Raw genomic sequence first — 25,961 nt, 5'->3', positions numbered from 1 at the left:
ACTAACGTCAACTTGAGGGTGCACAAAATGCAACCTTTTGCATTAAAAGGGAGAAAACGGTGTGCAAATCAAAGTACTCAAGTGCAAAACCCTCAAAAGTGCAAAACCAGTTTGCAAATTATCAAAGAAGATACATGTGTACGCTGCTGCTGCTGCTGCTTTATTTGTATGCTCGAATACAGCAGAACAAATGAGGATATCATATTCCGATTCCAAATCACATGACATGGGGCCATAATTTTTCATTTTATGAAGACGAGAATTGGGTCTTGATTGCCCGACCTTGTAAAACCCAAACCTTCACTATTCACTCCAAATAGATCTAATGGGGTGTTTATTAATCAACGAGAGCACTCCCCAGCACCCTTAATCCTTTCATGCAATTTTCATTTTTAGTGGTTATAAACTCTCTTTGGCTTTTAAGTCTTGTTTATCGTTTTTCAGACCACCTTGTAAGGGTTTTCTACTTGGTAACCCCCTTCCTCTTCCCTGTCCACCATTTGGCTCTCTATAAACTTCTAATTTTGTTGTAGTCTAAGCACCCAACTTGTGGGATGCCGACTATAGATTAAACAGTTTGTAAATACATTATATATACAAAGTTAACATATTTCAAAAAAATAAAAGGGTTTTGTTTATTGGGAAAAAGGTGATTTTATGTGGAGAGCTAACACAGTTAAATTTCATGGGCCGCAATACCCGGCAAAATAACCGTGTTTTAGAGAGAAATAAAATTCAGAAAGAAATCAACAAGACGAAGGAGCAAACATGGATCCGAGTCCTCCACTACATGCCTATGAGCACAAAGGGAAAAAAGGAAATACTCAAAAAAGAAATACCCACAAAGGACCACTCTGTCTTTCTCTTTTCGCGATCCGTAAAGACCATTTTTTTTTATTCACCAAAATCAGTCGTTTATTCCAATGTACAAACACCCTATTTTTAAAACTGGCAAATTCTGTGATATGCCTGAACCATTAGGACCAAACTATCCCTGTAAACCCTAGACCATAATGTTTGCCTTGTAATCCGGAATCTTGCAAAATACCCTGTTTTAGTAAAAAAGTCATTAAAAATAGCAAAACACATCATTTTGATCCAAATTTTGGCAGGCAGCATCACAAGAGCTTGTAGATCGCCCCAGAACTGGAATTTTACGATTTTTGGCAAATTTGGTTTGGGCAACACTGCTAGTGTCGCCCAGCCCAGACTGACCCAAATTATGCAAAATACTTAAAAATCATTAAACAAATCATTAAAAATAGCAAAACATCTCGTTTTAACCCAAATTTTGGCAGGCAGCATCACAAGAGCCTGTAGATTCCTACAAAACTGGAATTTGCTAATTTTCAGTAGATTTGGTCAGGGCGACGCTCCCAGTGTCGCCCAGATCCGATTGTTCCAAATTGGCAGTTTCTGTATGCCAACACCTCCCAAAGCATTTTGGCTAGGTTCAATGAACCTGGACCATTTTGGTCTAGGCAATGCTCTCAGTGTTGCCTTGGACCACCAAAACTGCAGTACAGTCTAGGAAATCTTCTGGTTACGGTATGTTATCCATTTCAAACGATTTTCAGCTTATAAAAGGGTAATGTCGGGATCTTTTTAAGTTAGAGACTCTTTAGACCTGATTAGCTCTTGTGCCTAGAAAAACTTTGAGATTTTGAGACCTGAGAAAAACTTAGAAAAATCTTAACTTTAGGACACTTGCATTCTTTAGATCAAGAAATCCATCCAATCAAGCTAAGGACTAGTCAAAACCTAAAGAGAGACAAAGAGGATGCACGACATAAACTCAGCCGGTCCTGATACGGGCGAGGCCTCAATGCCTTGAGAGTCTCGGGCCGACTCGCTTGGTCTGGTATTTTGTTTATCTTTTTTCATTTTTTTTTGCATTTGTTTATTTTTATTTGAATTAAATCTGTTTTATTGTATTTTATGTTGTATTTTTCATTTCAGATCAATGCTGGCTTTGTCTCTGATACGAGAGCAGACCTGCTCACTTCTAAATAGATCTGACCTCAGATTGGAATTTGATTTTCTGCATTCTCTATCACTTAAAATCAGTTTGTGGTACAGATTTGAGGGATCGTCCTTTGGAGATCTCTCCGATTTGCATCGTAAACAGTTTGGCGCCCACCGTGGGGCGGTTCAAGCTTGATCGAAGCTTCAAAATGCGTATTTTTGGTTACTGGTTTGCATTGATTTTTGGTCCAAAATAGTCCAAAATAGTCCCAAGTTCGGCTGTAACCAGGACCCAAGGTTTCTGCAGTTACGGATACCTTTTTGTCTAAGGCAACACTCCCTGTGTCGCTCAGGCGATGCTCCCTATATCGCCCCGGTGACGCTCCCTTTCGCCCACACTTGCTGTGTCTCCTAGGAGACACTCCCTGTGTCGCCTCGGCGATGCTACCTGTGTCGCCCAAAATTTGAGGTCCCCGAAAAATCTCGAGACCCCACAACTCTGTTCCATGACATTTTCTCTTGCTTCTCACCAATTTTGAGGTCAAAATAAATTTTTTAAAAACACAAAAACAATATTTTACTAGGAAGCAGTATTAGTGTTAATCCTGTCGGATTTTCATTATATTTTAATTTATTTTTTTCTGAGACCATGATTTCTCTGCTTTATCATGTTTAGTTTAACCTTGCTTAATCAATATATATATATATATATATATATATGCAAAAGTCATCCAAGCGCCTATAGGCCTCTTACCCTCATCACCGTCCAAACTTCATCGTGTCGTCACGATTGTCTGTTAGTATTTCATTTCTCATTATTTTTACAAATCAGAATGACCTGAAATTTGGAGCGTAGGTACATCTTAGTGAGACGCACCGAATAAAAATATAAAAAAAATTATTCGTGAAACAAATTGATCAAAATACCCTCAAAATTTTTCAGAGGAATTTTGGTCTTTTTTTCAGGTAAAATAGTTTTTTGATATTTTTTGTAGATTCGCCTTTTGATGAACACACACTCCAAATTTTAGGTCATTCCAATTTGTAGAAAAAAAATGAAAAATGAAATACCACCAGACAATTTTGACCGTGCGTTGAACTTTGGACGGTGATAAGGGTTGGCGAAATCACTGTTGCTTTTCACCTATAGGCGTTTTGTAATATGTTTCATATATATATGTATATATATATATATATATATATATATATATATATATATATATATATATATATATATATATATATATATATATATATATATATATATATATGTAATAATAATAATAATTTTTTTATAGGGCTGCCTACACCCTCCTTGAATTGCAACCGGATCGAGTCACCCTTGACTCGGGCTGCACTTGACTAGGCACGAACTATGCCTGGTTTCATTGTTTTGACTGAACACCTTCTTAGGGGTTGCTTACCCCTCCACCTTTACTATGCTCTCGAGCGAGCTCCGCCTCAAAGTACACCTCGTTTGACACGATTTCTGTCAAGCACTCACATTATTTCTTCTACTTGGTGTTTGCTTGCATGCTTCTTTACACACTTTTGCACATAACGGACTGGGGAAAGCCCGGGAAAACAACAAAACTTTTCGAAAACCCCCAAAAGTTTATCCTAGTTCAGGGTCTAAACTAAAACCCTACGAGTCTAGCGAGATTCATCCAGTCTAGTCCTAAGTTAGGTCTTAGTTGGGGTTTCCCCCTAGAACCTGACTAGGTTCTATACTAAGCCGTTGAGTCTAGATCTCGCCCTAAGTCTAGATTCAGTAACCTACTCAAAGAGAATCACCATGTCGGTTACCTAAGGTGACCATGATGATTATTCTATGGCCGACTCCTAACCTAATCTTTCGAAACTTAGGGACCAATATACCGTAATCCCATGGGATTATGGCTAGAACCCGGGTCTGTCTATTTTTTGACGCCTATGTCTTCAATTAGAGGTAGAGTCTCAAGGATCAGCTCCTAATCCTGAGATCTGTGTGGCCCAAAAAGCTAGCTCCACCCGAAAGACTTTGAATAGTCATGGGGTTCGACCTAAGGTTGTCCTGCAAGGGCCTTTAGATAACCATAGTAGGAGTCGAGTGTGAGAAGAAGTTCATGCAGTGTCAAATGCTCATTCCAATAACTCAAACCAAGATAACCCCGAGGCACGGCGGTCTCGAAACCACGACCCACCTAGGTCTAGGGGATTTGACCCAGCCTCAAGCCACTATAGCACAGCTCATGATAACCTGAATGCCATGCGAAACAGTGGTATCGATTTGAATCGTCCCTTAGGTGATGTAGGTGTCTAAGCTGCCCTTCAAAGTTTAATTGACTGACGCTACACTGCTCATGCCCCAGAACATGTGTCGATTCCGAACTAGTTTAGTACTATAGGGCAACCCCTAGGATAATCGAGTCAATCGATTCTTCAATCGGTTGCAGTAATCCATCCGGTCCAATAGAACGTGCAATTTATCAGCCCTTGGCGACACCTATGGGATAATATGTCCCATAGGCCCAAATATACCAAACCGTCCTAGTGATTGCGGCTCATCAACCTCACGTCCATACTGACTAATGCATACCCCAAGCTTTTACTCATCAGTCTACATTTGGGAACCCGCCAATTGGTGGGCCTATCGTCATGCCGAATGCCCAATACGAAGGCACCATGAAGCATGCAAGACATGCTTGTAAGGATGGACGTTCACAAATTTTTCCCTGAAGGCCTATGTTCATGAGACCCTCAGCGGCATGGAGGACCTTCCCTTCGGATTCGTCATCCTAGAATTCCAAAACAAGTTCAACTGGAAGAATGATCCAGATACCCACATTAACATATACCTCCTCTCCGTTCGAGCTTTGCGAGATAGGCGAAATCAACTAAAGGCCATATTTTTGCAAATGTTGTCCAACGAGGCTCTGAACTGGCATCGAAGAATGATGTGTACGCAGCCAGACATCACTTCAGATGAAATGTTCAATCTATTCATCTTTCACTACTGTGAATCGACATCAACGACTCTCTCCTTGGGTGAACTCAGTGCAACAAAGCAAAATCCAGAAGAATCCGTTGAGGACTTTATCAATCGATTCCGCGAGGCGGCGATGCGGGTCATGAATGTCCACTCACGGACCCAGGCAAGATCTCTATGGCCCTAGAAAATGTCGCTTCCGAATACAGGACCTTCTTCAGCCAAGGTCTTGTCCCTTACTTTTTCGACTCCATGATTGAGTAGGTGGCATGTCACGAAAGGGCCAGAGGAACACCCCTCAGCTCTAGGCTCGAGAACAAACCTATAACCACTCCCCAAAATAAGATAATCAAGAACAACAATAACAACAACAAGGGGAATACTTTTGGTCAGGTTAATGAAATTGTCATTAACGGGCCGCCTCGAGGTTTAGCCATTCAATGAAGCAATCAGACCAAAACCAAAGGGGTCAGCCTAAAGTCAATGCTCAAAATAACAACCAAAGGAGAGGATAATTTCACTCCTCTCAAAGGCCCATTAGAAAAAGTATTAGAATTACTCCCGTCTAAAGACATAGTTTACCTCCCAACGCCATTCGAGCCACTATTCCAAGTCACAGATAAGAGCAAATGGTGCAAATGGCACCGAAATCATGCACACGACACCCAAAATTGCTATCATTGGAAACGGGTTATTCAAGGGTTGATCGATAGGGGGAATATCACTGTCCCATCAAAAAATTAGCCTGTTTAAGAACCTAATCAAAAGATATCTTTACAAACCCTCTTTCGAAAAATACAACCACATCACATGATAAAAAATGGAGGCGAAGAAGAAGACCTGGCTCAATTCATATTCCCTGGCGGTCACCACCTCCAAGAACCCCAAGAGGACCTATTATATCTTCTAAAAGGGAACCCTTCAACTCAAAACCCCGACGACCCACCTAAGTGGGGCCAATATGATGAGGATGATATGTTAGAAATTGATATGGTCGGGATCAACGAGAAGGGGACCAATGCCCCAAAGTTTCCCTTTATGCTTGCTAGGGCAACCTCTATCGAGCTTTAGGTTGGCGAGGTCGATTCCTTAACCCAAGGAGGATGAATCTTCAATCTCATCCAACTGATGGCCGATACCTTGAAAAACAAATGAGAAACACCTCAAAGTCCGAACAACCAATAGGGATCGCTGATCATGAACCACACAAAGAATCCCAAAGATTTGCAACCACTTACGATCAACCAGCTCACCTTGGGAAGGTTCAGGTTCAGATTTCGATCTTGGAGTTGCTTAATAACTCACCAGCACATAGGGCCTAGATTGAGAAAGTCCTTGCCAAGATGCACATCCCGAGCAACACACAAGTGAATGAGTTGCACGGAATGATAAACCAGGTGATTGCACCGATGCCAATCGTATTCACAGATGAAGATATCCCAGTCAGCTTCAACCGCTTTCACATCCAACCATTGCACATCAACGCTTTCATGCGAGGGGATGAGATACGAAGGGTACTTGTTGACAACGGGGCATCCTCAAACATATGTCCTATGAAAATGGTGAAGTAGATAGGCAACAACTCTGATGATGAGCCGTGTCAGCTCAATTTCACTGAATACGATGGGACCAAGAGACAAACTGAAGGCATATTGCCTCTCACTCTCAAGATCTGCCCTGTCATTCAAGTGATAAAGTTTAATGCCTTGGACATGAAACCCTCATTCAACATACTGCTAGGTGGCCATGGCTACATGAGAATCTCGTGGTGGCCTCTACACTTCATCAGTGCCTCAAATTTCCAACCAAGACCGGCATTGCCAAGGTATGTGCTGAACTCTCTTCTCTTTCGAAGCCTAATGTAGATAACAGGAAGCTTGCCATAGGAATTGAGCTCGGAGAAATCCTGCTTGTTTCCTTTGAGCATGCTAATTGCACAACCTTACGCCTAGAGGCCAGCGACCCTATTCCTCAAATTCTACAAACTTTTGCATTGATGGAAGACATCATTCAATGTCAACATCGATATGATTTTGGGTCCCTCGAGGCTTGGCACATGCTCTTTTCCCAAGGCTTCCAACAGGGTCAAGGTTTGGGAAGTCAAGGGCAAGGCATAACGGAGGCAATCTCTGAATCACCTCAAGTTAAAACGGAAAACAGGGATCGAAGAGGACTCCGATTTTCTCTCACCTTACTTTAAAGCCGGATGAAGCCTTCATGCCATCCGAGCTTTGTATCTGGAGACATTTAAAGCCTCGCCTCTCTCGATTCCCATCCTTCGAAACGGCCAAAGGTGATCCTTAATTCCCTAATGGTGGATAATTCTCTTTCCACACCTCAACACGCACATTGACTGAGATATGAAAACCTTTTCACTGGCCTGGACTTGAAAGTATACACAATTGGCTCTGATACAACCAATCATGCTTATTCGCGTGTTCGAACCCAAGGACAGAATTGGTTAATCACTTGCCTATCTCGAGAATCGTTGGAAGCATACCTACGGCACCTTCAAGTCTCAGTGCCAAAAAATGGATAGGCGCAAGGTGGCTACCTAACCACCCTGCACGTCCGATCCCGAACATATCGCTTGCGAGTCCCATAAGGGACACCTCGTGACATTTAAAAAAGTGGTGAAAATTTTAAATAGGATAAAAATGACAATAAGGAAAAAGAATTTTCAAAAACAGCAAATCGGATAACCTGGACGAAGATTAAGAGAACCAGGAATCCGTAGAAATCCTTCAGCCTAAGGAACTCACTTATCATGTTGAGTAGTTTAAGAAGAGATTTGATGGTGAGCCAACCATTACCATCGAAGAGAATCGACGTCAACTTAGGAACTGAGAACGATCAAAGGTTACCCAAGATTGAAACCTCCTTATCTCCTAACGAGTGGAAAACATGATTTCCTTTCTCAAGGAATACCGTGATTTCTTCGCCTGATCATACGATGATATGCCAGGGTTAGATTCCACATTGATGCAACACCACCTAGTATTCAACGAAGGGCAAGGCCAGTAAGGCAGAAACTCCAACGTCAAAAGATTCACCGTGAGCCCTAAATCAAAGAAGAAATTGATAAATTGCTCAAGGAAAAATTTGTTACCCTTATCAATTACTCAGAATGGTTGGCCAACATAGTGGTTGTACCCAAGAAAGATGGGAGGATCCGAGTGTGTGTCAACTACAGTGACCTCAACAAGGTATGTGTTAAAGATAATTTCTTATTACCAAATACAACACTGCAGGGCACGAGATGTTGTCATTCATGAACGGTTTTTCGGGTTACAACCAGATCCTCATGGCAAAAGAAGACCGAACCAAACCATCGTTCATAACGCAATGGGGAACCTACTGCTACCTTGTCATGCACTTTGGCCTAAAAAATGCACGGGCAACTTATCAACATGCAATGACTGACATCGTCCACAACTTAATGCACACCATCGTAGAAGACTATGTAGACGACATCCTGGTCAAGTCAAAGGCCAGGTCCGATCACCTCACTAACCTGAGTACTATTTTTGAAAGACTTCAAAAACATCAACTTAAACTCAATCCACAAAAATATGCATTTGGAGTTGAATACGGCAAATTACTAGGTTTTATAATTAGCCAATGGGGCATTCAGATGGACCCGTCCAAAATAGGGGCCATCACCAAAATGCCCAGTCCCCGGAACATCAAAGAAATTTTTGGGCTTCAAGGTCGCATGAAAGCCCTAAGGATTTTTATCTTACAACTAGCAGACAAGTGCGCACCCTTCAATAGGCTCCTTAAGAAAGATACCCCATTCATATGAGGCAATGAATGCCAAGAGGTGTTCGACAAATCAAAGAGTACCTAACCAAACCTCCTGTCCTTAGTCCTCCTAATCCAAACAAACCTTTGTTCCTATACATTTCTGTGAAAGATAAGACCATGGGGACAATGTTCGGACAATACGATGACCATGAAAAAGAACAAACCATATACTACATCAGCAAAACCATGGTCGAGTATGAGATGAGATACACAGATGTGGAGAAGCATTGCTTAACGCTTGTGTGGGTTATGCAAAAATTAAGACACTGTGTCTTATCTCATATAGTTAAGCTCATCTAAAAAATATACCGAGTCAAGTACCTATTGAAGAGACCAGTCCTTAACGGACGTTTGACAATATGGAGAATGCTAATGAGCGATTTCAAGATCGAATATGTCACTCAAAAATCGGTCAAAGGACAAGTCATTGCTGACCACTTAGCTGAACACGCACAGCCAGATAACACTCCCGTTAACATGGATCTCCCTGATGAGGACGTCTTCACAAGTGAGGACTCAATTTCAGAGCTATACTTCGACAGTGCAAGAAATGAATACAGGTCAGGTGTAGGGGCTATACTATACTCACCTGAGAAAATTTTGAAGCCAAGAACTATCAGACTGAATTTCTCCTGTACTAATAACATTATTAAATATGAAGCCTTGAAAGCCGGGCTCGAGAATGTCATATAACTGAAGATCTAACAAATATGAGTTATTGGTAACTCATTGCACGTCATAAACCTAAGTTCAAGGGATTTGGAAGGTCAAAAAAGAAAAATTAAAACCCTATCAAGAAAATGTGGAAAAGATGATATAATATTTTATGTAGATCACCTTCCAGCATGTAACTAGGGAAAAAAATCGGTTCACTGACACCCTTGCAACCCTTGCGTTGTTGGTTGACATTCATTTGGAAGTCACCACGTTGCCATTCTACATCAGGCACAAGCATGACCTTTCCCCACCAAGGATCAAAAAGGAAATAGAGCAAGAAACTGAGAACGATGAGGAAGTTTCTTTCGTGGCCTTGGATGCGCTAGTCAAAGCGAAACCATGGTTCCATGATGTGTTGTCCCTGTTGAAAGATGGGTCATAACCCGACGGAGCCACCAAAAAGGATAAGTAAGCCCTTCGAAGGTTTTCAATGGGTTTCCTAATAAGAGATGACTTTATGTTCAAGAAATCATTTGACGACATTATCTTACGGTGCCTTGACCATCCAGAAATCGACCAAGTATTAACAAAATTACACAATGAAGGAGGTCATTCTGGGCAGCTGCCTTAGCTTAGAAAATCAAGTGTCAAAGCTATTATTGGACCACTATGGCCAAAGTCTGTTGGAAATTCGTCAAGAGGTGTCCCAAATGTTAGCTTTATGGAGACCTCATCCTTGCACTATCAGTACCACTTAACTCAACACCGGCCATATGGCCTTTCACCATGTAGGGTCTTGATATCATCGGAATGATTTCACCAAAAACCTCGAATGGCCACCGTTACATATTAATGGCTACAGAATACTTCACAAAATTGGTAGAGGCCACATCATTTGTCAAAATTGAAGGTCAGCATGTTGCCTATTTCACAACATTGTATTCAGATTTGGAGTTCCCGAGTCAATCATTACCGACAATGAACCAACTTCAAAAATGAAAGGGTCATTAGGGTGTGAAAAAAGTTCAAGATAATGCATAAATTCTCCACACCTTACTACCCTCAAGGAAACAGACAAGCATAAGCCAAAAACAAAGGACTTCTAAAAATTATAGACAAAATAATATAATGTGGCAAAGATTGACACGAAAAGCTAAATGGCGCCATATGGGTGTACCGAACAACTGAGAAGACTCCTACTGGCATGACCCCGTACTCATTAATATATGGTGTGGAAGTTGTGCTACCTATTGAAGTCGAGATACTGTCTCTCTGAGTGCTATGATGAACAAAATATCGAAGCACGAGTCTCTACCCTCGATACTCTAGATGAAAGATGATTATGGGCAACACAAAATATCATACCTTACCATCATAGAATTGAGAGGACATACCAAAGAAAAGTTGTTCCCCGATAATTCAAAGAAGGAGACATGGTACTCAAGAAGATCTTCCACACCTGCAAATCCACACCCATTAGGCAAATTCAAACCTAATTGGGAGGGGCCATTCATGGTAACCCGAGTGCATGCAGGCAATTCCTATAAAATAAAAAATAAGGAGGGGTATGAACTCAATTACTTCATTAATGTAATGTATCTCAAAAATTACTACCCGTAACTGGCTCAAAAAAAAAAAAGGGACGTTGTGAAGACCTAAAAGGCATCAAGGGTAAAAAAAAAAAAAAAAAAAGAAAATAAAGGATGTGGTGAAAACCTGAAAAGGCATCACTGATAAAAAAAAATTAACCAAAGAAGAAAATAAAGGATCTGGTGAAAACCCGAAAATTCTCTAACAAGAGACAAGAAAAATAAATTTATTTCTAAGAATTTACAACATTTAAAATTTCTAACATAGATAAAATATCACAATTTTATTAAAAAGATTATTTTTTGAGACAATGAGGTCACTTACAGTTGCTCATCAGATTTGATTCATCGGAACCATATATAGGTCTGGACCTTCAAAATGGTCTAAGAGATTCACGGTTTAGAGCCCCTAAGCTTTACTTTGTACGGTTACTGCTCTCGCCTTTTTATTTTCTTTAGAGGAACTAACCCTTGTCGGATGGTCAAGCCCCTTGAAATTGCCGACTACATGGCCGAAGTAAAAATTATATAAGCGAAGGAAGACCTCATTACTAGGTTGTTAAAAAGGGATGGTCGGAGAAGGACTACTCCAAGAGAAACATCAAAGCGTGCTTTCCTGTTATTCTCAGAACTCATACGTATATAAGGGATATAAGGGAGTACTTTTTTTTTTTAATGATTTACATAATTTAAAATTCCTAATAGTAAATAAAATTTCACAATTTTACTAAAAGTTTATTTTTTCAAAATAATGAGGTCGCTTGCGCATAAAATTTATCGTGCCTAAATTTCCTGATAATAAGCAAAAGTAATTATTTCATTTCATATTTTAAAAAGAACGGATTATTTTCAAGATAATGAAGTCACTTACCTAAAATATTTGAGAGGGAGCTTCTGATAAAAATTCGGCTAGAGAGAGGAGCTCACTGTGTTTGTAAGAGGGAGAGCGAGAGTGGACTTCTATAAGGCGACGCCTTACCCTTCACCTTATTTAAATCTTTTAAAACGCCTCCACCTCATGTATGAGGTGTAGCGTAAATGTCCGCCTTTAACACATGAAAACCACGTTCGCTAAAGGACGTGGCAATGCAACAAAGCTTAAACCAAATGAAGGTAAAAGCTTTTGAAAGTAGTGATGGTCCTTAGGGACCATCATGCTCATATGGACCACTAATTAAAAGTTTTTTTTTTTTTTGAAATTTTAGGATTATTTCATTCTTTCCCCCTTTAAAGAAATTTAGTCCTTTAAATTTCTTTACCTGATAGCTGAAAAAGATTGGGGTACTTTTCTCTGATTTCGTCTTCTCGTTCCCAAGTAGACTCCTCTCTTGAATGGTACTGCCATAATATACGGACCGAAGGAATCTCCTTGTTGCGCAACAATTGTAACCTCCTATCCAGTATCAAAATTGGTTGCTCAATGAAGGATAGGTCCTTCCTGATTGGTAAAGGTTCAAATTTCAAGATATGGGATGGGTCGGGCTGATATTTTCGTAGTGATGATACATGGAAGACATTATGGACGTTTGTCAATTTGGATGGTAAGACAAGTTTATAAGTGACACTTCCGATTCTTTCCAGGATTTCTAATGGTCCGATGTAACGTGGGCTCAACTTTCCTTTCTTGTCGAATCTTATAATGCCTTTTATTGGTGAGATCTTTAGGAAAACTCGATTACCTTCCTCACATTCAAGATCTCTCCGTCAGTTATCGGCATAACTCTTTTGCCGACTCTGAGCTGTCTTGAGCCTTTCTCGAGTTAATGCTATCTTATCTGTGGTTACCTGGACAATTTCTGGCCCCAAAAGCTTTCTTTCACCAACCTCGTCTCAACAGATGGGTGACCTACATTTCCTTCCATATAGGGCTTCATATGGTGCCATCTGAATATTGGCTTGGAAGCTATTATTATAAGCAAACTCAATCAGGGGTAAATAGTCATTCCAACTTCCTTTAAAGTCAATGACAGAGGCCCTCAGCTTATCTTCCAAGGTTGATGGTCTTCTCTGATTGTCCATCAGTTTGGGGGTGAAAGGCAGTGCTAAAGGTGAGTCTCGTCCTCATGGCTGACTGTAGCCTAGCTCAAAATTTAGAAGTAAACCGAGTATCCCTGTCCGATACAATGCTGGTCGGAACTCCATGCAACCGCACTATTTTCTTAATGTACAACTGGGCCAGTCGATCTAAAGTGTAAGTCGTGCGAATCGACAGAAAGTGGGCAGCTTTGGTCAGCCGGTCCACAATGACCCAAATGCTATTATGTCTTGAATTTGTTCTAAGCAAGCCAAAGACAAAATCCATAGAGATGTGCTCCCACTTCCACTCTGGCACGGGTAAAGGCTGCAACAACCCAGCGGCCCTTTGATGCTCAGCTTTTACTTGCTGGCATGGTAGGCACTTAGACACGAATAGTGCTACCTCTTTTTTCATATTATTCCACCAAAAGGTTTTCTTCAGGTCCTGATACATTGTAATACTTTCGGGATGTATCGTATAACGAGAGTGATGTGCTTCTTCCAAGATAACTTTCTTCACACTCTCATCATTCGGGAAACAAACCCGACCTTTGAATCTTAGCAGATCCTCACTACATATAGAGAATTCGTATCTCTTTCCCAGCTTCACCTCTTCTACAATTGTTATAAGTTGAGGGTCTTTCTTTTGTGCCGATCGAATGTGTTGGATTAATTGGGGTTCTGCCTTAATGTTGACAATCATACTTACCACACTATTAATGGACGGAGTCGGATGCCAATCCACTATTTCCTCTAACAATCTCATTTCTTAGATCATTAGATAAGCTAAGACTCGTAGATTTGCAGAAAAAAAAAAAATGTTCTCCCTTATATCCCTTATATACGTATGAGTTCTTAGGATAACAGGAAAGCACGCTTTGATGTTTCTCTTGGAGTAGTCCGTCTCCGATCATCCCTTTTTAACTGCCTAGTAATGAGGTCTTCCTTCGCTTATATAATTTTTACGAATTAAGTGGATCTATCCGGTACACCGGTAGGGATTAAGTGGACCCATCAGGATGCTGATAGGGTATATAAGTGACCTACTTGGGACGTCAGTAGGATATTTTGTGAAATCCTTTGAATTATGCGCTGCCGTTAAAGTGTTATACGCATTTCAGTTATTCGAATTATACTTAATTATGCATTTTTTAAAGTGAAACTATTGGTGCATTTCTGTTAATAGATCTCCTTTTTGAAAATATTGATATCTTTCAACCATGATTATTTTTCGAGACAATGAGGTCACTTACAGTTGTCATCATATTTGATTCATTGGAACCATTAATAACAGTCACTTTCAATAACTTATCAAAAATACCCAGTCAAATATGTGAAGCATATTTATGTGAAGCATCACTATAAATCACAAATCCCCCACTCCCCTTTATGTGAAGCATCACTATAAATCACAAATCCCCCACTCCCCTCAAGAATCGTTAAAATAGGTGTTGAAGTTAATCGAACTTTTAGTTCTTGAAAACTCTCCTCACATTCACTTGTCCACTCAAATTTGACATTTTTCTGTGTCAATCGAGTCAATGAGATTGTGATTCGAGAAAATTCTTCTACAAATTTTCTGTAATATCTTGCCAATCCAAAAAGCTTCGAACTTCAGTCATATTACTTGGTTGTTTCCAATTAACAATGGCTTCAACCTTTGAAGGATCAAATGATAGACCTTCCTTTGATATGACATGTCCTAAAAATGTCACTTGTTCAAGCCAAAATTCACATTTACTAAGTTTGGCATGTAATTTCTTTTCTCGTAATATTCAATACCATTCTTACATGCTGCTCATGTTCCTTCTGATTCTTGGAATAAATTAAAATATCATCGATGAATACCACAATAAATGTATCCAAAAAGGGCTTAAAGACCCGATTCATCAAACTGTGGTAAACATTTTTTTCAGAATAATTGCGGTTTCATTTTGAGTGCTCGTCAGGATCAACTTTGGAAGATATTGTAGTTGTGCTTAAACTTTCTTTTGTTACTTTGTAGGAATTCGTCATTGTAAATTTGTCCTGTCAAGAGATGTAAATATGTTTAGATCCTTATGTTAATATTAGTTATGAATAGAGTGAATGTAATAATCCTAAAATTTCAAAAAAAATAAATAAATAAATAAAAGGGGATTTTGATTTTGATTCAATGCATGGTAGATATCTAAAATTGCTTTGTTTTGACTGTCACATCTCAGGAATATCAGTATTGTAAATTATTGTGGTGTGACAAGTTGGCATCCAGGAAAAATCTAGTTAGGGATATCAGGATCCTTTAGGAGGTAGTATTGGGTTGTATCATGCCACTAGGCTAGATCCATACTGTAGGCCATTTTTTGAAGTTAACTCAACAAACCCATGTTCCACAGTCTTAAGCAGGGGCGTATTTTTGATCTATCAAAGCTGAAAAAGGTGGCCTAGTTTCCAAATGTTTAGTGGATTACAAGTGCACCCCCTGGGATATGCACTCTTGTGGATACAAGGGTCTTCTCTTTGCACATGTACATAACTCTAATTAAACAAATCTACTTTATTGAAGCAGCTTCCCACTGGTGACTGTTCTATGCACATGTTGTGAGTACACTAAATTGTTGGGGATTTAGGCTTATGTCCTCTCAATTCCTAGTCCACTGACAGATAACTTCTTCTCACACGTATGCTTTATCAAATTGGGTTCTCCAAGACATTCCAGGCCCAGTTCGCTAAATCCATTAAGTGCATTGGATAACGCCCTCTGAACTTGCCTCATGACTTTGGGTGTTTCGGCTTTTTGGATCTCAGTTTGTTAAAATCTAGTAAGTGCAACGTTCCAATTCACTCCCATTGTTGCCAAGAACTATCATTGAAAGACAGAATCAAGACCTTGAATGTGTTGGAAATATGGCCTATCAAGGCCTAAATTCCAGTAGTCTCTCATTCAGTGGAAGCGATCGAGAGATTGAAATCTTGGTGTTTTGTGAAATGGAGCCCAGATTCTTTTACCCTGAGTGTGCATGAGGCAGCAAGAGTTCACGTGTTAAGAAAGCAATTTCTCATGGAGGTGTGAGGGTCACCTCCTAGTCAGGATTTTATAGGTTAGCCTCATGTTTAGCTGCAATCGGCCAAGGCTTGAAGAATCCAAATGAGAAAAATAGAACCCGAGTACTGTTTTCGCCCTGTATGGAATGGTCAAGACTTATGGGTCATAAGTCTGTATTCTGACACGAGACCATTGCATGACATGTACATTTTCATTTCGTACAGAAAACCACTCTTCCAAATCCATTATCCGAGTTTGGAAGAGCCAGTGCACATGTGCTTTGAGAGGACCCCTGTAATTGAGTTGGATCATGTCCTACAGGGGTACATCTGTAATCCATTGAGAGCCGAATGATCGAAAGTTCTGGTTCAACGGCTTTGATATGGTCAATTATGTGTCTCTGCTTTAGACTGTGGAACATAGATCTATTGGGTCGATCTGAGACTCGGCGGAACATCATTCGGGACTAGCCCAATGTAGTACTCTGATACCTATAGTTATTAGCCTGAGATCTCACTATACCTTTTGTCTAATTTTATAATGATGAGAAAAACTTAATAATTGCTAAAAAATACATTAAATATTTATTGTGAATTTTAGAGAATTGTTGGGAATTTGTTTTATTAAAAAAATAAGGGTTTTCATATTGTTTGGCTCAAATTCCACTTTAGTCTTGACCTGGTAGTGCCATGTGGCGTTCGAGTGGCCATAGGGCTGTCACATGGCACCCCACACCTCACTCAAGGATCACCGCCCAGTTGGGCATTGATCCCTAGTCGGGGAACTAGATTGGCATTTGATTGCTTGTTTTATAAGGGGTTGTGTTATGGTGTCTTGTTATATATTGTTATATAATATTATAAATTAAGGCCCCCTTTTTATCACGTCTTAATTAACTCACACATGGGTTAAAATGCATATTCAAATTTGAGTTGAAAAATATCTTTGCACACATGTGTGAAGGGGACATTATCTTTAAATTGATTGGTTTGAAATTTTAGATATACAAAGTGATTGGCTTTGATAAATAAGAATATCTCCACATGTGTGAGCTTTGCCAATTACTTCTTTGCCCTTTAGCCTTTTATCTACTCTAATACATTTTTAAAAAAACTAAGGGTATTTTTGTAAGGCCATATTGGATAAGCCTCAAGCTAATACCGGTGTAGGACCAAGGAAAGAGAGGGTTTACGTGGTCCATGAGACTTTGATTGCCAATGAGGAGGCGGATGTGTGGGTTCTTGACTCGAGGGCTACTATCTATGTGACAAATTCTATGAAGGGCTTTAGAAGGTTTTATGATGTCAAACCCGGTACCCATAATCTTTATATGGGTAGAAATCAAATGGAAAGGGTCTTTAGAATAGGGGACTATGTGTTAGAGCTCACTAATGGTGGGACTCTCATGCTTAAGGACACCCTCTATGCACCCGGGATGAGGAAGAATCTCATCTCGGTTTTCAAGATGAGTAAAGTCGGGTTTGTGCTCTTGTTCAAGGAGGAAAATGTCTATGTGCATGATGGCTCTATTAATGAAGACGTTGTTTTTGTAGCCCACTTGGTTCAAGGGCTTTATACAATCAAAATTAAAAAAGAGTTTGCTTACATGGGTGATGATGTACAAAATTTTACTTTATGGCATTTAAGGTTAGGCCACATTAATCCATTAAGAATGCATATTATGATGAAAGAAGGATTGCTTGATAAAATGAATATCGATTCTCATAATAGATGCGAGGCTTGCCTTAAAAGAAAGATGGTAAAGAAGTCCCACCAAAAGGTCGAAAGGGTCTCTAGTCTTTTAGAACTAATCCACTCGGTTGTGTGTCGACTTATGAGTGTGCCTACCATGGGGCACATGAGGTACTTCATAGCATTCATTGATGACCATTCCCGTTTTGGTCACACCTATCTCATGGGAAACAAAAGTGAGGCCATAACCAAATTCCAACAATATAAAGTGGAAGTTGAAAACCAACTAGGTCGAACCATCAAAAACCTTAGATCAGATAGGGGTGGGGAATACACCTCCCAAGCCTTCCAAGATCTTTGTGTCCAATATGAGATTGTCCACCAAACCATCATGCCTTACTCACCCTAACAAAATGGGGTTGCCGAGAGAAAAAATAGGACCCTAGGTGAGATGGTGCGAGGTATGATGAGTACCGCTAATCTTGGATTAGAGTTTTGGGGGGAGGCGATTCTAGCCGCCACATATGTCCTCAATCGGACTCCCACCAACGCAATTCAATCAAGTCCTTGTCAACTCTTCATAGGCCGACCTCCCTCAATAAAGCATCTCAAGGTTTGGGGATGTTTAGCTCATGTTCTCATACCATCCCATAATAGGGTCCAAACTTGATCCTAAAACCATAGAATGTGTTTTCATAGGATACCCAACTCATGGGAAGGGTAGGTTTTATATCCTCTTGAATCGTAATGCGATTGAACGCATTAATGCCCACTTCCTTGAAGATGAATTCCTTGAGAGAGAATCGACCCAAAAGAGAGTAGACTTCCATGAGCTTCAGCCTAACAAAGAAATTGAAACCATCCCACTTAGGCAAAGTGAGAGAATAATTTCACTTACCTTGGGGAGGACTATGAGAGGATTAGTGAAGAACCCGATTATGAAACTTATTCTTACCTACATGCTATGTCTTGTCCGGATAATAAGTTATGGAAGGAAGCCATGCAAGATGAGATAAATTCAATCATAAAGAACCATGTATGGGAGTTAGTCTGATTACCACCTAACCTTAGATCCATTGGATGTAAGTGGATATTCAAAGAGAAACTTAACTTCGAAGGGCATATTGAAAAATACAAAGCAAGACTTGTAGCAAAAGGTTTTACTCAAAAGGAAAGGGTGGATTATTTGGACACCTACTCACCTATTGCCAAAATGCCTTCAATTAGGATGATCATATCCATAGCAGCCTACCTTGACCTAGAATTGCATCAAATGGATATAAAAACCGCCTTAGAAGAGGATATATACATGAACAAACCCAAGGGTTTTGTTGTGAAAGGAAACGAAAAGTTCGTGTACGAACTTAACAAATCACTTTATGGTCTCAAACAAGCTTCAAGAAGATGGTTCCTCAAGTTCCACCAAACCCTAATTAGATATGGATTCAAATCAAATGAGGATGACCATTGTGTATACTATAAGACCAATGGGACTGACATTACTTTCATGACTTTATATGTGGATGACATTTCTAATAGCTAGTAGCACCTTAGACCATATAAGGGATACAAAGGCAATGCTATCAAGTAATTTTGATATGAAAGATATGGGAGAGGGGCTTCATATGCGTTAGGGATTCATATTATAAGAGATAGAGCAGCCTGCACTATTCAATTATATCAATTTACCTATTGCAAGAAAGTTCTTGAGAGATTTGGTATGAGTGAATCCAAGCTTATAGATACACCTGTGGAAAGGAGAGGAAAATTAGATCTCAATATGAAACCAAACAATGATCTTGAGAGAAATGAGATGGAAAGGATCCCGTATCGGAGTGCCGTAGGATCACTAATGTATTTAACCATGGGAACTAGACCCGATCTAGCTTTTGCTCAAAGCTTGATTGGTCGATTCCAAAGTGATCTTGGATTAGAACATTGGAAAGTCATGAGGTATTTGAAAGCAACATTTGATTATGGATTAACCTTTGCCAATGTGTGTGAGCTTTAAAGTTTTGGGATACACATACTCCGATTATCAATGAGACCCAGATGACTCGAGATCCACTTCAGGTTATCTATTTCTTTATGGGGGTAGTGCCATTTCTTGGTGCACCAAGATGCAAGACTTTGTAGCCATATCTACCATGGATGACGAGTATATGGCTTTAAGTTCTGCAACTTTAGAAGCCATTTGGATTAAGAAGTTCTTGAATCATCTTAACTTCAACCCTCTAAACCATGGAACTATTAGAATCATGTGTGACAATCAAGTTGCAATAGCAGTGGCAGTTGAACCAAGGTTCCATAGCAAGTCAAGGCACATTAAAGCTCAATATCATAGAGAAAGAGAAGAGATAGCAGCTGGTGAAGTAGAAATTGGTTACATTCCATCTGAGACTATGCATGCAGATCCATTAACCAAAGGCTCAGGGGCAAATGATTTTATGAGGCATGTGCATGGGATGGGTTTAAAGAGGTTGACATAGTTGTTATTACTTTATCTATTGCTTATGAATGATAAATCCATGGATAAGTATGCATGCTTTGATTTATTGTAAACGATAATGAGAGAGAGATATATGAATTCAGGCCTTAAAAGGCCAAGTGGGAGAATGCTGGAAATATGGTCTATCAAGGCCTAAATTCGAGTAGTCTCTCACTCAGTGGAAGCGATTGAGAGATTGAAATCTTGGCATCTTGTGAAATGGAGCACAAATTCTTTTACCCCGAGTACACATGAGGCATCGAGAGTTCACGTGTTGAGAAAGCAAATTCTCAAGGAAGTGTGAGGGTCACCTCTTAGTCAGGATTTTATAAGTTAGCCTCATGTTTAGCTGCAATCGGCAAGGGCTTGGAGAATCCAAATGATAAAAATAGAACCCGAGTACTTATTGAGTATTTGCCCTGTATGGAATGGTCAAGACTTATGGGATATAAGTTCGTATCCTGACACGAGACCATTGCATGGCATGTGCATTTTCATTTCGTACAGGAAGCCACTCTTCCAAATGCATTATCTAAGTTTGGAAGAGCCAGTGCACATGTGCTTTGAGAGGACCCTTGTAATTGAGTTGGATCATGTCCCACTGGGGTACACCTGTAATCCATTGAGAGCCGAATGATCGGAAGTTCTGGCCCAGCGGCTTTGATATGACCAATTATGTGTCCCTGCTTTAGACTGTGGAACATAAGTCTATTGGGTCGATCTGAGACTCGGCGGAACATCATTCCGGACTAGCCCAATGGAGTACTTCGATACCTATAGTCATTAGCCTGAGATCTCACTATACCTTTTGTCCGATTTTATAATGATGAAAAAAACTTAATAATTGCTCAAAAATACTTTAAATATTTATTGTGAATTTTAGAGAATTTTTCGAAATTTGTTTTGCTAAAAAAATAAGGGTTTTCATATTGTTTGGCTCAAATTTCACTTTAGTCCCGACCTGGTAGTGCCATGTAGCGTCCGAGTGGCCATAGGGCTGCCACATGGCACCCACACCTCACTCTAGGATCACTGCCCAGCTAGACACTGATCCCTAGGCGAGGGACTAGATTGGCATTTGGTTGCTTGTTTTATAAGGGGTTGTGTTATGATGTCTTGTTATATATTGTTATGCAATGTTATAAATTAAGACCCCCTTTTTATCACGTCTTAATTAACTGACACATGGGTCATGCATGGCATGTGTGAAGTTCAATTAATTTATTTATTTGATATTAAAGAGAAAATGTATTTTCAATTTTGAGTTGAAAAATATCTTCACACACATGTGTGAAGGGGACATTATCTTTAAATTGATTGGTTTGAAATTTTAGATCTACAAAGTGATTGGCTTTGATAAATAAGAATATCTCCACATGTGTGAGCTTTGCCAATTACTTCGTTGCCCTTTAGCCTTTGTAGTTATCTATTCTAATACGTTATTAAAAAAACTAAGGGTATTTTTTTAAGACCATATTGAATACAATTGGAACAAAAACATGGGCCAAGGATAAAATGGTAAAGTGGCATAACTTAGGGTTAGGGTGAGTGATAATGGTTTTGAAACCCCATCCCTTCATTCTAGTGGTTGGATGGGGATGGGTGGCTAGGTACATTAGCCTCTCATGTGCCTTTGAATTAGTGCATCAAAGGTGTTGATTGAATCCAAAGTTACACCCATGTTATAAAAGCACATCATGAGATCTCAAACCCTAATTATCTCAACTCTCGAACCATTTTGGAAAATTGTTGCTCTCTGGTTTTGTAAGAGAAAATTGAAGAGAGAGCTTTTAGAGTTCTATTAATGGTCCTCCTTTCTTCTGCTTAAGTCCATAGAGTGCATTTATCAAGGTAAACTCCATTGAATTTTCTTTTCTTACAAGATCATATCCTTGGCATCTATAGTTGCTGGAGTTTTGAATTTAGAAAAGTTTCCTTGATCTTAGAATCCCCATTTGATCATCTTTTTCATCATGTTTATTCATAGTGTGGTCCTTCATGAGTTATAGCCTATATGCATGAGAATCCATGAGCATGCATAGTATCCTTCAATTACTTTGCTCCAAACCCATCAAATAATTTAGTCTCAGAGTGTCACTTCATTTTCAGAACTTTTTCATCACGTTTTTACTTGTGGGGGTTCATAATCTTTTCATGTAAGACTGTTTTGGTGGTCCGACGGACCACTTGTGTAGTTTGGTCATAACTCTCTTGTTCTTTATCCGATTCGATTCAAACCTTTTGCATTCTGTTTTGGATGATAATGCCAGTGTGTTGAGATCTTAACAAGTGCTTTTAAGGTGTGTAATTTCTTTCCATTTGGATTAGACACTCTTGTGAGATTGAACAACTTTTGTACAATCCGAAGGGACAAAAATTAAGTCCTTATAGGGCCCGATTACGTGGCCCGACACAAGGGGTTCGAAACATGGCTTCCATATTTTAATTTGGCATTCTAATTTCCTGTTTAGTTGATTTTATTCTTTAGAATTTTGTTTAGATTAGTTTCATGATGTATTTAAGCATTGGGACATAGTTTATGTAATTTGTGCTATGAAAGTGTAATTCATAAGCTAGTCTTGCTTTATATGTAATTGCCCCATAAGGGTTATATAAGGCTAGAAATGGTTATATAAGGCTAGAAATGGTTGTAATTGTAATGTAAAAGGATTGTAACTTATTCACTTAGCTTGGTTTTTAGCAAGTGGCTTGTTGAAAGTGTCCATTTTACCGTGTTTTTCGGCTTGAAAATTTGCTCTAGTCTTTGTATATCAGAATGGTCATATCTCCAACATTTCTCCACTTGGCCTTTTAAGGCCTTGAAAACACAATCTTGTTATAATCTCGTTCTCACTATATAAATACGCTCTCTATGTAAGTACCTGATTCTCATGAATAACAATACACACTTATGAATAGATCCTTAAACAATCATATGCTCAATTATATTTCGTTTCTTTAGTTCTCATGTTTGTTTTATCATCTCTCATTTATCATGATCTCTCAAACCCATACCATGCAAGTGCCAAGTACATGTATTTGCTGCTAGTTCTTTTTGCCATGGGTCCTTATGTGTAGCATCTGTGGGGATATAGGCCAATTCAACTTTACCAACTTCAATATACTTTCTAATAGTGGCAATAGGTTCTCCTGTGTTTTATCTTGCCATGGAACCTTGGTACTTTTACTCTTTGCATTGTTCACTTTATACAAGTTTCTAACATTTCCATATTCCAAATTCCACACCTAAGTTGGACCAGGAACTTCTTAGTCCATGTCACTTGTCACTTGCTTGGTTGTTAAATAGTAGGTTATATGTTCTGATTCCTTTTTGGATAGAACTATTAAATTTTGCTCCTTTGACATCCATGTTACTGTTTTTCCGCCATACATGATTAAATACCCTGAGGTAGGCTTAAGTTCATTTGATTTGTCCAGCATCATAATATCTAAGGACCAATACAGATAGGTTTGTTACATCTCCACAAGTGTTTCTAGGATTCACGATTACTGTTCCATATTGGGTTTCTTTGAAATCTATCAATCATACACTGGGCAAAGACCAGATCTGGCCTGGTTCCTTGGGTAAGATATTTTAATAATCTATCTGCACTCTCATAAGCTATTTTCTCTCGTGATCATTTTTTGGGAGCACAACTTCAGACTTTTCTTGGTTCTCTTTTCTACAGGTGCACTAAGGGGTTTATATTGGGTTGATTTTGAGAGATGTAGTCTCTTGGGTTTGTCTCTGATAATCTTGATTTTTACTGTATATGAGGTTTCCTTTAGAACTTTATATGTTAAGAGTTCCCCGATGGTATGACTTTAGTCTGTTTGATCAGTTGTAGGGAGTTGCATACAATCAGGAAGTTATCTATATATGTTGTTAGAAACAATAAACCTCTCCCACTGATTTCAACATAGACATGACATTCCTCCTCATTAGATTTGAATCCGTGTCTAGTTGGGACTTCATGGGGTTTCACGGACTTCTTTCTTGATGCTTGTCATGGATTATAAGGGATCTATGAATCCAGATTTTCTTTCCCTTTGACTTCAAATCCTTCAGGTTGTTCTAGATAAAATCTCCTTTTCCTGATATTGTTGTGACATCAAACTGATGGAGTTCATGATTCAAGTGGTCTTCGGTACAAATGATAATTCTAAGGGATGCTAGTTTTGCAATGGGTGAACAAGTATCCACATTGTCTGTGCATTATTTTGGGTAAAACTCCTTGCTGCAAGTCCTGCTATCTCAACAAACAACGGGTAGATAGGTTTCGATTAGGATGGATAACATTGTCGAGGTTTACTTCAACATATTTTTTATGTTCACAAAAAGAAAAGTATTATACAGGAGATACAGTGTACAAAGGTTAAGTCCTGATGGTTTTGGGGAACTTATTGTCATCACTAACAGTAAAATACTATAAATGAGGCAAAGACTATGGATAGTCCATTTCAAATTCAGAAGGGAAATCTCAAATAATTAGAGGGAATCGAGAAAGGGGGTATGAATGAAATGAGAACTCGAAGAAGTCCATGAGACTTGCATCGTACTGATGCACTATTTTCAATTGAAGAATTGTAGCACCAAAGAAGAAGTTGTAGGAAACCAAAAATAATTTGATTTTGATTAAATTGATGGAAGCATTTGAAATACTGAAAAACTAGCCTAAAATAATTTTATTTTTGTTAAATTGATGGAAGCATTAAATTTTTCTTCCTCGAATCTTCTTGATTTTTCTCTCTACATTCTTCTAGATATTACAAATAATTCCAAACTATCAAAAAACTGGGCGTAATTTCCAGCATGGAAGCATACGATGAATAGCATATTTAGAGTAGTGCTTGATGCAATCCCATATCTGGTTGGCATTTGATATCTGGCCTCCATTAAGAGGCAGAAAACAAAAAGGCTTCTTCAAAGATATGTTTTCACTATTGTGTCTCCTAGCATCTTTGAAAGTATGTTACATTAGAACGTGCAGTAGATTCTCCAGATTAGGGTTGTAAGAATACATGCTTCAGAAATTGGGGTAATGTTGGACAGTTGGCTGAAAGCTAAAAGGCGACCAAGGATTGAAGATGCTGCAGATGTCACTTTTTTCTTTTCTTCACATGCATATGATTTATCAGGTCAAAATCGAAAGGAACTATTAAATGACAGTAGGAATTCTGGCTAAAATTAGGGAGTTGCTCTATTTAGAAAACGAATATTATAAATTTCGAGGTTGAACGGCATAACCTTAATGATGTACAAGTAGATTCCACTGTCAATGCCTTAGATTAGGCTGAACATTATACTTCTTACCATGGTAATCTGGGAATTGTGTTGTGCCGATAATTTAGGAATGGTCAAGTTTGTTTTGTTGCTCATTTTAGCTGATTTTTGGTTTCGACACAATGTGCCGTAACTGTAGGGCCTAGAGAGGGGATTGATTTGGAAAAAAGTATTAAATTGTTAGATGTTCTAGATGTAAATGGATACTGCTATATTTATAGACATACTCCCTTCTCCCTGGAATCTCAAAAACTTAATTACTTCGGTTCAATCTAAATAGGAAAGTACCCAATAGTGTTGTGCTATGTCTGTTATTTGGATAGGTAAGTTTCTAATAGTTGCAGGACATTAGAAGACTGTATGTTCACAACGGGTACCGCAAGATTTCTGGCAGAGGTGGCATTTGGTTTTTATCTTATTGATCTTCCAAATTACCACTTCAAGAATCCATTACTCAGCGCAGAGCCGTA

At 39.1% G+C, this 25,961-nt stretch overlaps 1 long non-coding RNA gene across 3 annotated transcripts in view; it reads left to right on the top strand.

Moving 5' to 3' along the window:
* The window catches only part of LOC148781551 (uncharacterized), a 72,017-nt gene that overhangs the window by 34,811 nt on the left and 11,245 nt on the right, over positions 1–25,961 (top strand). The window lies entirely within an intron of this gene.

The sequence above is a fragment of the Amborella trichopoda genome, chromosome 6 (assembly GCF_054954075.1).
Source record: "Amborella trichopoda isolate Santa Cruz 75 chromosome 6, AtrichopodaSantaCruz75HAP2 v2.0, whole genome shotgun sequence".
NCBI lineage: Eukaryota > Viridiplantae > Streptophyta > Magnoliopsida > Amborellales > Amborellaceae > Amborella > Amborella trichopoda.
Note: the sequence above shows the minus strand (reverse complement) of the source record. Positions and strands in the feature narration are given on the sequence as shown.